The following is a 4237-nucleotide window of genomic DNA, read 5'->3' on the forward strand; positions in this document are numbered from 1 at the left end:
AGCATTTGCTTGTCTGTAAAGGATTTTATTTCTCCTTCACTTATGAAACTTAGTTTGGTTGGATATGAAATTCTGGGTTGAAAATTATTTTCTTTAAGAATGTTGAATATTGGCCCCCACTCTCTTCTGGCTGGTAGAGTTTCTGCCAAGAGATCTGCTATTAGTCTGATGGGCTTCCCTTTGTGGGTAACCCAACCTTTCTCTCTGGCTGCCCTTAACATTTTTTCTTTCATTTCAACTTTGGTGAATCTGACAACTATGTGTCTTGGAGCTGCTCTTCTCGAGGAGTATCTTTGTGGTGTTCTCTGTATTTCCTGAATTTGAATGTTGGCCTGCCTTGCTAGGTTAAGGAAGTTCTCCTGAATAACATCCTGCAGAGTGTTTTCCAACTTGGTTCCATTCTCCCGGTCACTTTCAGGTACACCAGTCAGACATAGATTTGGTCTTTTCACATAGTCCCATATTTCTTGGAGGCTTTGTTCATTTCTTTTTAGTCTTTTTTCTCTAAACTTCTCTTCTTGCTTCATTTCATTAATTTGATCTTCAATCACTGATACCATTTCTTCCAGTTGATCGAATTGGTTACTGAAGCTTGTGCATTCGTCATGTAGTTCTCATGCCATGGTTTTCAGCTCCGTCAAGTCAGTTAAGGACTTCTCTACACTGTTTATTCTAGTTAGCCATTTGTCTAATCTTTTTTCAAGGTTTTTAGCTTCTTTGCAATGGGTTCGAACTTCTTCCTTTAGTTCAGAGACGTTTGATCGTCTGAAGCCTTCTTCTCTCAACTTGACAAAGTCGTTCTCTGTCCAGCTTTTTTCCATTGCTGGTTAGGAGCTGCTTTCCTTTGGAGGGGGAGAGGCGCTCTGATTTTTAGAATTTTCAACTTTTCTGCTCCGTTTTTTCCCCATCTTTGTGGTTTTATCTACCTTTGGTCTTTGATGATGGTGACACACAGATGGAGTTTTGGTGTGGATGTCCTTTCTGTTTGTTAGTTTTCCTTCTAACAGTCAGGACCCTCAGCTGCAGGTCTGTTGGAGTTTGCTGGAGGTCCACTCCAGACGCTGTTTGCCTGGGTATCAGCAGTGGAGGCTGCAGAAGAGTGAATATTGCAGAACAGCAAGTGTTGCTGCCTGATTGTTCCTCTGGAAGCTTGTCTCAGAGGGGTACCTGGCTGTGTGAGGTGTGAGGTGTCAGTTTGCCCCTACTGGTGGGTACCTCCCAGTTAGGCTACTCGGGAGTCAGGGACCCACTTGAGGAGGCAGTCTGTCTGTTCTCAGATCTCAAACTCTGTGCTGGGAGAACCACTACTCTCTTCAAAGCTGTCAGACAGGGACATTTAAATCTGCAGAGGTTTCTGCTGCCTTTTGTTTGGCTATGCCCTGTCCCCAGAGGTGGAGTCTAAAGAGGCAGGCAGACCTCCTTGAGCTATGGTGGGCTCCACCCAGTTCGAGCTTCCCGGTAGCTTTGTTTACGTACTCAAGCCTCAGCAGTGGCGGGCTCCCCTCGCCCAGCCTCGCTGCCACCTTGCAGTTAGATCTCAGACTGCTGTGCTAGCAATGAGGGAGGCCCCGTGGCATGGGACCCTCTGAGCCAGGTGCGGGATATAATCTCCTGGTGTGCCGTTTGCTAAGACCCTTGGAAAAGTGCAGTATTTGGGTGGGAGTGACCTGATTTTCCAGGTGCTGTGTGTCATGGTTTCCCTTGGCTAGGAAAGGGAATTCCCTTACCCCTTGCACTTCCTGGGTGAGGCAATGCCTCTCCCTTCTTTGGCTCTCGTTTGGTGGGTTGCACCCACTGTCCTGCACCCACTGTCTGACATGCCCCAGTGAGATGAACCCAGTACCTCAGTTGGAAATGCAGAAATCACCTGTCTTCTGTGTCGCTCACGCTGGGAGCTGTAGCCTGGAGCTGCTCCTATTCAGCCATCTCGGACCAGCTCTTGTGCATCTTTGAATTGAGAATAATCACTATTACTCCCATTCACAATATCTTATTAAACACAGAGGCAGCTGACAGGATTTTCCAAATGTGATTTTGCTTTCCTCTGATCTGTCCTAGAGCTTCATGTCTGACCAATCTGGATGTTGAATATGTCCTTTCAATTCATGGGCAGGGACTGAAGGGTCAGAACAGAGAACATGGAGTGATCATGACCTATTTCAGCCAGAGGAGAAAATGGAAGCAAGACGTAACATCTTTGCATCTTTTCTCTCTAATTGAAAGGCAAGCAAAAACCCAAGAGAGATACAAGTACACCAATATTCAGAGTTTTGTGAAGGCAACAGTAACTAAATGTTTAAAAATAAAGCAAAAGCTGGGCACAGTGGTGCATGCCTATAGTCCCAGCTACTCAGGAGGCTGATCGCTTGAGCCCAGGAGCTCAAGTCCAGCCTGGGCAACATAGTAAGACCTCATCTCTAAAAAGAAAAAGAAACTTTTTAAAGTTAAAAATAAAATAAAGGAGAGTAGACTTGAAACATTGTGGGAAAGAAGTATGGTACAGTAGTTGGAAGCACACAACTGAAGTTAGAATGTCTGGATTCATAGCCCAGCTATAGCACTTATCTATAGTGAGGTCTGGGCAAATTACTTCATTTCTCTAGGTCTCAATTTTCTCGTATGTGAGTGTTTACTTTATCAGATGGTTAGGAAGATAAAATAAAATAATGTGTCTAATATGCTTAACACCTTGTCTAACATATTATAGGAGTTCAATAAATATTAACTATTAACATTTATTATTTGTAAGTATTGAAGAAAAAAATTCACACAGTTTAGTTGTCACAAAGTATAAAAATGTTATTACAATCATTCATGCATGGGAAAAAGACCCACAGTAGGCCATGTCAGAGATAAGGTATAGTAAAAGAAAATAATAAAAATAATCATTATTAGGTATAAAATGAAAAGAATATCTGGTCAAAAGTTCCTGAACTCTTTTCTGACAATCAGCTAACAGTCAACTGGGTGGGTGAGTAACTAATTTCCTAGACCAAATCTTCACCCCATCAAAATTCAGCAGAAAGTTGCAAAAATATAATTTTTTTTCCAAAAGAAGGTAATGGATTTGTATCACACTGAAAAGGTTCTGCTCCAGACCAGATTTGGGACAACTTTTCTATTATAGGACAGAAGTGCACTAAAATATTACGTACTCTCTCATTATTCCCTTGAATTTTTTCTATAAGGGGAGCAGGATAATGAGTCATTTATCATCCTAAAATTATGAGAATGAGGCTTCCCTCGAAAGTAGACCAAGTTTACGTGATTAGGTCATATGACATGACAATAGAAGAATATAAAGAAGAATCCCATTCATAATAAATGATTCAATGAGATCATGGAAAAATATAGTCTTTGAGCCAAGCTGATTTATAGTCAAATCTTGGTTTGGTCAAATTACTTAACCTGTATTAGTCTCACTTTACTTATTTGAAAATAGGGATGATGTCTATTTCACAGAGTCGATGTGTGGATAAGGTAAGATAAAATATATCAAGTACCCAATGCAGTGCTGATAATATAGACTCAAGATAATATTGTTTCTCTTTTTTCTACCCCCATTCCTCTCTACCTGCATTGCTCATTGCCCACTATAGCCAAGAATCTGTAACTTTTGATCTCAAATACTACCCATTCAGCCTTCAAGCCAATTGCCACATTCCCATTTCCTACATTTATTAGGAGTTATCAGGAGAGCAAAGTTAGCAATAATAAGTCTCTCCCACGTACTCCAAATGGCTACACTTATTGTGAGAACTCAAAGCCCCATGTCAAGGGTGTTATCTCCTCATGGTCCCAACCCGTCCAGGCTTCAGAGCTCCAGAACAATGTGGGGTTCCTGATGTGGCTCTCACTCACCCTGGGGCATTCACTTTGTGAATGGTTCCATCAGCCACTGACGTGTTTCCTGTATCCCCAAGCACAGGACTCACCTTCTCCTTGTGTCTTAGTGGCGTGGGTGTTACATTTTCTCCTCCATCCTCCTCATCTTCTTTTCCTGGTCCCAGTTACAGATTAAAAACTCCTATGCATTAGAGTAGAGACAAACATGGTGGTGGTGTGTGTAAGGGGCAGGGTGGAGGATGGGTTTGTTATTGGAAGCAGGCCACTATGCTTCCAATTGAATCAACTTTTTTTTTTTTTTTTTTTTAGAGACGGAGTCTCGCTCTGTCGCCCAGGCTGGAGTGCAGTGGCCGGATCTCAGCTCACTGCAAGCTCCGCCTCCCGGGTTTAT

This window comes from Mandrillus leucophaeus, unplaced genomic scaffold (genome assembly GCF_000951045.1).
Source record: "Mandrillus leucophaeus isolate KB7577 unplaced genomic scaffold, Mleu.le_1.0 Scaffold96, whole genome shotgun sequence".
Classification (NCBI taxonomy): Eukaryota; Metazoa; Chordata; class Mammalia; order Primates; family Cercopithecidae; genus Mandrillus; species Mandrillus leucophaeus.